Source organism: Vespa mandarinia, chromosome 5 (assembly GCF_050613455.1).
Source record: "Vespa mandarinia isolate Hongniang chromosome 5, ASM5061345v1, whole genome shotgun sequence".
Lineage (NCBI taxonomy): Eukaryota > Metazoa > Arthropoda > Insecta > Hymenoptera > Vespidae > Vespa > Vespa mandarinia.
This window is the reverse complement of record NC_140814.1, coordinates 2,165,001-2,177,500: the sequence shown is the minus strand read 5'-3', so window position 1 is coordinate 2,177,500 and position 12,500 is coordinate 2,165,001. Positions and strand designations below refer to the sequence as shown.

Genomic DNA, 12,500 nt, shown 5'->3' with positions numbered 1-12,500 from the left:
CTCTCTCTCTCTCTTTCTCTCACTAAATGAAATTATGAGCTGACATAATGGTTCATCAACGACGTTAAGAAGCTTACTCGACTATGTGTATCTCTGCCACTCATTCTATCACTCTATCAGTCTTTCTATTTATCTATCTCTCTATCTCTGTCTTTCATATTTATTCACGTCATTATCATTAATACCGTTGGATTGTTGGGCTCTAATAGTCACTTAGATTTTTTTTTTTTTTTCTTCAAACGATAAACACTATTAAACATCTTTCATTTCTTTCTTTTATTAAAGATTTCTTGAATCTCATAAATGAACACCGACGAATGAACGTCGATGAGTGTTTAAGAAAAAAAAAAAAAGAAAAAAAAGAAAAAAAGAAAACAAAGAAAGGAAAAAAAAAGTAAAATAAGAAAGAAGACAAAATTATATGAATTTATTTAAGAGTAATTATATGTAAAAGATGTTGATAAAAAAAAAAAAAGAAATACATTATACGAATGTATAAAGAAAAAAAGAGACTTATTCTAATATATAGTATTATATGTACTTACGTTCACTAAACCAGGCTTTTATATTTCGTAGAAATCCTTGCACATATGTATATATACAACCATGATAGAATGACGCTGATCCCTGTTAGAATTCAAATTCTGTGTATCTACTTGTGTGTGTGTGTGTGTATGTGTCTATGTGCTCGCATATATATGCTTACGTGCATAAATTTGCGTGAGTGCGTACGGCTAATGGCGATTAACGTAATGTTTTGGGCCATTAATCGTTGGCATTAATATCTTCACAAGCCGACCATTCACTATTGCATCTCTCTCTCTCTCTCTCTCTCTCTCTCTATATATATATATATATATATATATATATATATATATATATATATGCATATGTCTATGCATACGTTGAAAGTCACCGACGATAGCTAGCATTATTGTTTTATGTATTTATTAATCGAGAGGTATATATCTATATGTGATATATTTACGTATACACATTTATTGTAGGTACCTGCATTATCCAATCTCTATTATAATATAAAATACAATCGAGACGAAATAACAAGTTACGCAATTTACCCGGGTCGTTTTTTTTTATTTTTACCTTTTTCCTTTTTTTTTTTTTTTACTTTTTTATTTATTTTCTCTTTTTCCCAATTTTTATTTTTTTACGCGCCAACACGTTAACAACAATTTTTAATGATGATAATCATAATAATAATAATAATAGTAATAATAATAATAATAATAATAATAATAATCATAATAATAATAATAATAATAATAGTAATAATAATAATAATAATAATAATAACAATAATAATAATAATAATAATAATAATAATAATAATAATAATAATAATAATAATAATAATAATAATAATAATAATAATAATAATAATAATTATCATCAACAACATCATCATTATCATCAAAACAACAGCGTACTTATTTTACACCGTTCGTTATGTTCTATTTTATTGATATTTGTTTCATTGTATACGAGTCTTTAACGTTGTTGGACGATTCAATAATGAATTAATAAATAACAAAAGAAAAAAAAAAAGATAAATAAAGAAAAAAAGAACCTGAGAAATATCACATATAACAGAGATCCCTCGTACCGGCTCGTTAGTTAGTTAAAGTTAATGTCGTTACAGGTGAGTGGAGTGTTATAATTAATAAAATGCATACTATCGTTATTTGCATTAGACAATAGGGACACGTTCGCGTGTGTATCTCGTATGAAAATAGAAGAAGAAATTTAAAAGAAACAAAAAAAAAGAAAAAAAAAAAAAGAAAATAAGAAAAAAAAAGAGAGAAAAAATGAAAAGGAAACGATATATCACGTACATACATTTACATTGTTCACTTGTATTTACTGAGATACCTATTAGATATGTATTACTTCATATACATACGTATTATTTATTTGCTTATATATTATTAAGAGTCTCAAGACGCTGAAATATTAAATAAAAATAGTAAAATACAAAACGATAATTACGATGAATTTCGTATTCCTAATCGTTAATTAATACATTCGCGTTTCCGTTCGCCCCTCCCTCCCACCACACTCCCCCCCCTCCCTCATTCCCGGAATCGTGATGATCCCCCTTGATCTCTCTAGCAGAAAATTTATTTCGTTATTAGATTCGCCTGCGATATATCACTAATTAGACCGTCTATCAATTATTATTAGATTAACCCGATTTTCAGAATTAAATTATGTTCATGCATAAACCATAAATAGAAAGAGAGAAAGAGAGAAATCGAGTAGGGTGAGGTTGTGGGGAGGGGGGCCCGGGACGGGGGTTAAACGATTCCAGAATAAATCGGCCAATGAATTTATAGGATAAATCGAAATAAAATCGAGTTGAGTGTATGGGCTAGAAGGAGCATATATATATATATATATATATATATATGTACGCGCACGTTTGTGTATGTGTGCGTGCGTGCGCGCGTACCTGTGTATAGAAAGAATCGAGATGGTAGGGAATATATGATGAGTCGATCTTATCCACCTGAATCGAAACTAGTTTTGTCTTTTTGATTTATGACACGAATCGATTATATCTACGGTGTACATGTCTACGTAAATGCATATGTAAGTAGTTATATATAGTATGACATGTACTTACAGGGAGGAATATGTAGGGATAAGTATATAAGTAAAGTACTTATTATTTACTTATGTGTCACGATTTTTTTTAATATACATCAGCGCTTTCGAGACTTTGTATCGATTTTTCGTGTTCATGGAGAAGCAAAGGAAATAAAAAAAAAAAAGAAAAATGCTGAGAAGGTGATGTGGATAGTGATGTTCGGTGGTGGTCGTGGTTGGTTAAAAAGAAGAAAGAAGAAAGAGAAGAAGAAAGAAAAAAGAAGGAAAGAAAAAAAGAAGAAGAAGAAGAAGAAGAAGAAGGAAGGAAGGAAGAGGAAAAGTGCGCATGAAAAGAAAGAGGATTAATAGCCGGACAAATTCGCGCCTGCTAATAAGCGAAACTGGCACGAATTGAAAAAGTTTTCCGGCGGAAAGGCGGCAGCGGAAGGTTCGCGTGTAACGTCGCGATAAATCGTAGGAAGACGTTGATGGCGGACAAGCTGGCTTGGATATTGCGCGTTTAACCTTAAGGGACGTCATCTATAGGGTGAGTCGAAAATTCACGCGATCTTAAGTATTTAACTTAATTTTCTTTACGTGTACGTCTGTGTACGTGTGTACGTCTTTACGTGTGTACGTGCGTGTGTGCATATGCGTGTGTGTGTGTGTGTGTATGTGTGCGTATATGTGTAACACGTGTGTGATGAAACTTTTTTATAATAATATCACATAAAATATTTTTTCTTATACGATTAACCAGTTTATTTATTTCCAGTGTTCTTTATTTAATATTTATTTCATGTAAGTATGTACTTAATTAGAATAGATATTGATGGGCATATATATATATATATTTTCTTTATTGACGATTAAGATGATAAACGTTAATAACACTATGGAAAAGATATGTTTCTCTCTATGGAATTAATTAATTAATACACCTTATACACATTAAAACGGAAGATCGTAAATGCCAAGAGAAGGGAAAAGGGTAGTTTCGCGTTTTGTTCAAACGCATACTTATACACTATACTAGTTTGACCCGGCACACCCTGTATACCAATATCCGCACCTCTTGCACGGAAATTATACCGTAGGGACGAATACGAATCTAGGCTAGACCGTATCGTTCGTGAACCGATAGACCATGGGAGTGGTGGGGAGGAGTCAAGGGGGTTGGATAATGCTGTGGATATGGACGTGGACGTTAAAGGAAATATGAAATACCGAATGAGAACGTGTTTATTCTTTAAATAAGACCAGATCGAAAGAGAATGTGATATATTATATATATAAGATCATAGAGATTATATATATATATATATATATATATATATATATATATATATATATATACAATTAGCAAATTAATATGGAACAATATTTGGAAATGATTTATGAAATTAATTAATCCATCGAATTATCGTTAAGTCTTCGATAAAATATATATTAAAATTTTTATTTACTCTCTCTCTCTCTCTCTCTCTCTCTCTCTCTCTCTCTCTCTTTTCTTTCGTGCTGGTCTTATATAAACTCTGCAAAAAAAAAAAAAAAAAAAGAAAAAAAAATCGAAAGAACGTAATTCGAAAATGGCACTTACTCATTCTTCCCCTTATTCTTTCTCCTCCTCTTCTATTTCCTTCTTCTTTTCTTTCTCCTCCTCTTCTATTTCCTTCTTCTTTTCTTTCTCCTCGATCTTCTCTTCGTTCTATCGTCGATTACGACGCCAAGGAACTCTCATGGCCGACGACGATTTCCTGTAAAACGAGCGAAGAAAAGGGAATCTTAAAATACGTTGGTACATATGTAGGTATGTATGTAACTACGTAGTTACGTACATATTATATATTTCTGCAATAATATACTCGTGGGAGATTTAAGAAGAGAATATAAGAGCTCTCGTCCTCGGCAGGAGAGTACCGACGACGACTACGACGACGACGACGACGACGACGACGACGACGACGACGACGACGGCGACATCGTATCGGTTTTTATAGTGCGACCGTATCTTTTATATACATCTAGTAATATCTCTGCGGTGAATGAAAAAGTTATTGTTTTTTCCATTCGCTTCTTTCTTTCCGTTAGACTTCTTTTTTTTTCTTCCTTTCTTTCTTTTTTTTTCCTTTTTGTGTTATCCCTCTCAGCGAGAGAGAGAGAGAAAAAGAGAAAGGGGGGTTATAGATATTTCCTTCGCGATGTCCTTTAATCGTAAACTAAAGGAAACCATCGCAATTTCTATTTTTCTTTTTGTCAACCAAACGATCCTTTTCATGGCCCAACGAAGTTCACTATATTTTTCGTTAGTTTAAAATACATTTATCATAGACAGATAAATAAAAATATATGATTTTATATGTATATATATATATATATATATATATATATATATATATATATATATTACAAAAATGATTCAACGAATTTTCGATCTAAAAAATATATTCAAATATTTGTATGTCAGTAATAAGTGTCTGTTAATTATATAATAAAAGAGTAAAAGAAAAAGAAAAAGAAATAAATGAATGTATATAAAAAATAAAATAAATAAATCTGATCATTTTATATGGCTCATTAACTATCACGAAAGAAGATAGATTTCATTTTTCCAGTTTCATAATTGAAGTGAAAGAGGATAATACATTGTGTGCATTATTCAGCTGGATTTTGAAGTCTTTATCAGCACAAGCAACGCGCGACGAAGACTCGACAACTTCGAACCACCTATATGATTGATATCTATCCTCCGGCGATTCTCTATCCCTTTCTCCTTCCCTCCCTTCCTCCCTCCCCCTCCCCTCTCTCTCTCTCTTTATCTCTCTTTCTTCCGATTATATCGCTCTTCCTCTTTCTATCCTTTCTACCGATCCACTTCATCTTCCCCGGAGCTTCATCCCCTAACCTCAACGTACGCATTTCGTTCAAGGCGGTCCCGTGCCGCCGTTGCCACCACTTCCACCTCCACCACCACCACCACCATCACCACCACCACCATCAACGCCACTGCCACCGCCACCGCCACCGCCGTAGTTACCGTCGTCGTCGGTCGATACGGCTATTATGAAAATTGAAAATAAAGGCACTCTCGCGACCACTTCCGTCGAAAAGCTCGGGAGCTTCTCTATTTTCATTCAGGCGAACCGATGATACGTCCATCACAAGATAATTAATTACACAATACGACTATACCATTATAGTATCCTACTATAATAATTCTCTAATTAAATTTCCACTCACGGATATTACATAATATATTATATTCGTTGTTATCGAGATTCTCTCTCTCTCTCTCTCTCTCTCTCTCTCTCTGTCTCTCTATTTATCTATCTATCTATCTATCTATTTTTTTTCTTTATCTCTATCTCTATCTCTCTCCCTCCCTTTATAAATTATATAACGATAAACTTTCGAATGTGATAACAAGAAAATAATAATAGATCAAATTGTATAGGACTTCAATGTAACTCTAGTATATTACTAAGGAAAGGGGCGGCTAGGGCCGGGGGGTGGGGGTGGTACGAAAAGTTTTCTAATCTAGATGTAAACAAATACCGTGTAAAATTCTAAACTAGTTCCTTGTAGTTCGACGTTCGACGAGATACTGAAGTAGTCGGCGGACTGAGGAGACACAAACATAGTTTTATATACACATAAATACATACATACGTAGATATATACAAATATATATATATATATATATTTGTATATATATATATATATATATATATATATAAATAAAAATCAAAGGACGCAGATCGACGTGTCGATAATAATTCGATACCGTTCATCGGTGCCATATTCAAAACTTCAAATCGCGTACTACGGAACAACTTTGTTACCGTATCGCCCATCCCCCATTTTATTTCTCGTTTTTCTCTATACGTACATACATATATACATGGAGAGAGAGAGGATGTGTATACATATATATATATATATGTAGTAGGAACATGACTCCTATACTACATACACTTTTTTATTTCATTCTGATTTTTCAAGATCGAAGGAAATCTCCCTCATAGCTTTATTTATCGTCGAAACGTATGCGTTCGAACGTGTTCTCTCACTCTCTCTCTCTTTCTCTCTCTCTCTCTCTCTCTCTCTCTCTCACACGCACACACATGCACACACGCACACATACACAGACAGAGATTCACTTTAGCGCATCGGTTTCTCGAGTTCTTTTCTTTCTGGACAACGACGGACGCGGGCGTTTCTACGATAGGATTTCTATCGAAGAAAAAGAGGAATATAAAATAAAGGAAATATACGTATTGCAAGTGAATAAGAGAGATATCGAATACGCTTATGACGAAAGTTTTGTTCGTGGAAAAGGAGAAAGGGTAAGGAGAAAATATGTGTGTATATATGCGTGTGTATATGTATGTGAAAAAGAAAGAGAGAGAGAGAGAGAGAAAGCGAGAGAACACATTGGTACCATCGAGACGCGCGTGTTTACATGAAAGTTGATTTGATTTATTTACCAGACTTCATATCGCGTTATGGAATGGACGGTTATTCCTCTATGTATACACATATATATATATGTGTGTGTGTGTGTGTGTGTGTGTACTGGTAGCGTAGAGAATCGATTCAGTTTATATAGGGCGCCTGCGGAAACCGATAGAAAGAGAGAGAATTCCAGTGGCCCTCCATGCACTTCATATTTAAAGAGACTAGAAAGAATGGAAAGAGGGAAAGGGAATGGAAAAAAAAAAGAAAAAAGAAGAAAGAACGAAAGAAAAAGAGAAAAAAGAAGAAGAAGAAGAAGAAGAAGAAGAAGAGGAATAAAAAATTGTAGATATCATATCGCGTAGTACAAAAGCGAAAGATAGTATTTTTATTATTTGCACCGTCCAATGTACTTCATTTGTACGTAACAAAAGGTGGCAGACTTAAGCGTTTTAACCTGTAACGTATACGTTTATATATGTACTCTTCTCTCTCTCTCTCTCTCTCTTTCTCTATCATTCTCTTTATCTCTCTCAAAATTTAATCCGATCCTTTACCGACTCGAAAAAGTAAAAAAATAAAAAATAATAAACGATCGATTATTTCGATTTATTCATCTTTCACTCACTCTCTCTCTCTCTCTCTTTCTTTTTTATTCTTGTTTAAAAAAGGATGAAAAAAAAAATATATATATATAGATATATAAAGACGTAGGTATAGATAATCATTAGAAAAAGAAAAAAAGATGGACTCGTTGAATTTTGTCGGAAAGCTTAGGCACACAGAGCTTTGTAAGATATAACTACTATACTACTACCGTCAATTTTCTCTCGACTCTATGACAGCTTTAATTATCGTCTATACCATTCTCTCTATACCTCCTCCTCCTCCTCCTCCTCCTCCTCCTTCCTCCCGGCGCCCTCTTCCCGCAGTCTACACTGCGCTCCCCTTTTTTTCTTTCGACCCTTTTGTACGAACTGACGGTAGTACGTTGTGCTGGAACAGTAGCTAGCCGACTTTTTAGGCGTCCTTTGAATTATCGATTTTCTTAACATTTCCAAAGGGTCGTTACAATTGTTCCTTAGAAGTTATCTTTCTCTAGCGAACTTCGTTAAATTGCAATTATACGGAGAGCCGTAAGAGAAAAGAGGAGAAGACGAAAAGAGAAGATCGATCTAATTATCTCTATCTCTCTCTCTCTTTCTCTCTCTCTCTCTCTTTCTCTCTTTCTCTTTCTCTCTCTCGTGAAAATAGATCTCTCGAAATAGAAAGGTATTTCCTTTCGATATAAATGATCTTGATATCGAACGAGTTTGAGGCTTTGCAAAATTAAAGACAAAAACGAATAATTAATATTTTAGGAATGTGAAAATGATCGATTAATTAACGCGAGAAAGAGAGATAGAGAGAGAGAAAGAAGAAACGTTAAGAAGATAATACAAACGAATCGATTTACATATTATTTACGTTAAATACACGTTGTATGTACGTAATATAATTCGTTAAACTGAATGATAGAAATCGACACGAGAAGTAACACATGCTAGAACATAGTACCGTTTGTATAGTGAATCGTCCGAATGTAACACGATATATGTATGTAACGATAGAGGACAACCGTTTCAAACCTAGCAACCCTAATCAACTCCCTTCTGTACCTACTCTAATACGCTTCAAGCGAGCGACATTTCTCGGCGACGAACAAACTATTTGTTTCCGTTTGCCAAAATTTATGTCGAATTTGCCTATCCACCGCCTGCCGTGCCTGCGCTTGTAAACAGACACAGTCATGCTTGCATCCTCAGTTTGTTGCTCGAAAATCATGGTGTCGTAACTCCCCATGAAAGTGATTTCTACCAACGTGACTTCAACCATCCTCGAATATAATACAACTTTAAAGGTGATAATATACGGAACTTGATTATTTTGTTATTTCGTTTGTTTTTATCTGATTTGATTTGATTTTATTATATTTTGTGAAAAAAAATGCTTCTTTTTTTTTTTTTTTATTTGTTCTTTCTTTCCTTTTTTAATACGAGATTAAAACTATATATCTATACTTTATTATATTTCATATATCATTTATTTTATTATATCATATAATAGGAAAATTTGTTTTATCAAGAGATTAGAACAACTCGATTTATCTGTAAGCTTTTATACGTACGATATAATATTCGTTAAAATTAATAATAAAATATTTAGCAATATACGATGACAATATTTGATGCGTGATCGATCAACGATATATTATTACTAAATAGAAATATGAAATATAAATTTAATACATTAATTCTAAAATAAAGTAAAACGAGAGAAACTAACTAAACTACGTTAACAATATTAGATTTCATGAAATGGGAATAAGCGAGCGTACATATATACGATTCATTTACTCGATAAGGATAAATATCAGTCGTGTTTGTCTACACTCTATGCGATATGGTATACTAGTTACATCCTAAACGAACTACCATGCTCGGGGATGATTTCGCGGATAGAATTTCTAATCGCACGATGGACCCCCATCATGTTTCAGTTGCATATGATGGGCCGCGCTCGTAACAGAGCATTACAAAAATGTGGGATATCCAAGAGAAGATCGATCTTGTTCGCGGTGATGATCGATGTCGCTTTGCGACAAAATGAAAAAAAAAAAACAAAAAAAAAATAAATAAAAAAATAAATAAAAAGAAAACAGAAAAAAGAGGAAAAGTAAACAGGTAAATAAAAAGCAAGGAGAAAAAAAAGAAAGGAAAAATATGTACGACACGAGAAAAAGGATAGACGAGCGAGTTTTGCTAATACGAAAATTGCTGAAATATCGCGCAACGTAATGTATGTGTACGTGTATATTTAAAGAATATTCTTCTTGTCCTCAAATCAATATACCTAAATAGTTTCGTTATATATTATTAGTATATCAGATATGTATTATTAGACAGATATCTAACATACTTCACAAATTTTAATCAACATGCTTTATAATATCAACCGTGATGTTCCTAAGTTCGTAAATGTGTTAGCTAAGATGTTTTAAAATTGTAGAAAATGTATCATCTTTTACAAAGGAATTTTAAACGAATCTTTACCTTCTTTTTGTTTTTTTTTCTTTTTTTTTTTTTTTTTTTTTTTGTTAAAATGACATTACTTTTGATAAGACGAAAAAAAAAATACAAAAAAATACAAAGGAGAAATGGAGGATAAAAAGATATTGTATAAATATCTTATTAATACCCTTACAAATCAAAGAATTAAAAAATCCTTATCCTTATATACTCCCATGTAGAAAACAACAAAGAAAATGAAGAAGAAAAAGAGAAGGAGGAGTAAGAAGAGGAAGAAGTTGACCGAAGTTTCAAAGCATGATTTACGAGTTCTAGCTGCAAGGAGTTTCGGAATTTGGAAAATGCATTTAATAGGAGCCACGTAGTCCTTCGACGGCGAGGACGACGATGATGGCGGCACCTTTTCACTCGACCAGGGACATTCCAAAGAGAAATTGAAATTGCAAACCGTGAGAATGAGAAGAGAAGAGAAGAGAAGAGAATAGAAAGAGAAATAGAGAGATATCGAGATATCGAAAGAGAGAGAGAGAGAGAGAGAGAGAGAGAGAGAGAGATAGTGAGAGTGTGATAGGCGGACGACGGCCATTTTCTCGGTTGCTCCATTAATTAAATCTCCTTTGTGTCGGACAGGTATATTGCGAAACGGTAATTTCAAATGGTTAGGATGATAATTCGAACCGTACAACAAGTCGTCCCGCCAAGAGAAGATAGTAATTCGATCTATCGATTCTACGAGGAGAATGATTCAAGAGTGAAACAATGACCGCGCTGAAGAAGGTCGTTAAAAGGTCGACGATAACGATTATTCGAATCGAAATAAAAGATTCCAAGGTACAATGATATCATTCGTTTATTTGAATTTATTCGCGAAATAATTATCTGAAATTTAATCTCTTTTCTTCTTCTTCTTCTTCTTCTTCTATTTCATCTTCTTATTTTTTAGTTACTGTCATTTCTCTTAAAATCTCTCTTTTTCATTACAAAAGATTATTCTTACCTTTAAGGATAAGCGAAAGTTCGAAATCGTGTAAATCCTCGACTTAAACCGCCTACTTAAATCGTAGATCCGCGATTACATATGCGAATCGTTCGTTTCTTTTACTCTCGAAATAATAATAATAATAATAATAATAATAATAATAATAATAATAATAATAATAATAATAATAATAAAAATAAATATAAATATAAATATAAAGATAAAAATAAAATCGATTAAAGAGAAAGTTCGATATAAATCGAGTCGAACTTTGTCGTCGTCGTCGTCGTCGTCGTCGTCGTCGTCGTCGTCGTCGTCGAGTACTTTTATAAGGATTGAACGTTCCTCGTCGGATAGTATGGGTGTGGATGTAGAAGAGGGTAGGATAAGGTGGGTGAGCGAAATAAAGGATAAGAAAAAAGAAAAAGAAAAGAAGAGAAGAAAAAGAGGGGTGGGTGTGGGGGTGGGGATGGGAGAAAAAATAATGCGAGGCAAACGACGTCGTTATTCAATCGCTCCTCTCGAAATCACTGCAAGAACCTACGATACATTCACTCGGAATTATTATCGAAAGAACGATCGCTCATGAAAATGGTATTGAGCTAGGTTTAACTCGAATAAAAAACTTCCGACGATTCGTTCTTTTCGTTGCTTCTCTCTTCTAACTTACTGAAGTGATATATATATATATATATATATATATATATATATATATATAAATGTATATACATATACACACATGTGTGTGCGTGTATCTATGTAAGAAAGAATATACAGAGAGAGAGAGAGAGAGAGAGAGAGAAACGAGACGAAGCATTATAAAATATAAAAGAGCCAGGAGCGTCTGGCTCGCGCCACCGTAAACGTTAAGCGCAACGCAATGCTGGCGTTAAAGAGGCCGCAAAGCCGTGTTACGTTAGACGAAGAAGAGGTTGTGCCTTTAGTGCCACGGTTAAGGAAGACCGGCTTTAACTATCATCCACCTACCGCTCCTGTTCCTATATTACAACCATTCCCGTTATTTCACTATCCTCGTATGAGATCAACCGATATCTAACGTTGTATCAAACTGCGAAAGGAAACATTATCCTTTTCTCCATTATTTATTATTAATTAAATAATAACATATAGACTCTATTCGATTTCTAAACAAAAAACAATATATATATATATACATTGTTTATATCTTTGTTGTTGTATCTTTTTAAGAAAGAAAAGTGAAAGAAATTCTCTTGAAAAAAATCAAACAGGAAAATATTGTTATCGGTAACAATATATCGTATCGTATTATGAGCTATTTATAAAAGAAATAAAAAAAAAAAGAAAAAAAGAGCCAAGAGAAAACAAATAAAAATTCCAGATACAATAAAGAAACAACAGTAACAACAAAA

At 33.3% G+C, this 12,500-nt stretch overlaps 1 long non-coding RNA gene across 1 annotated transcript in view; it reads right to left on the bottom strand.

The window, feature by feature from the left end:
* LOC146872988 (uncharacterized) overlaps nucleotides 1-12,500 on the bottom strand; it is a 103,393-nt gene that overhangs the window by 63,304 nt on the left and 27,589 nt on the right. The window contains exon 2 of the long non-coding RNA XR_014982241.1: nucleotides 4,208-4,364. This is a non-coding gene — a long non-coding RNA (uncharacterized LOC146872988). The remainder of the gene's footprint in view (nucleotides 1-4,207; nucleotides 4,365-12,500) is intronic.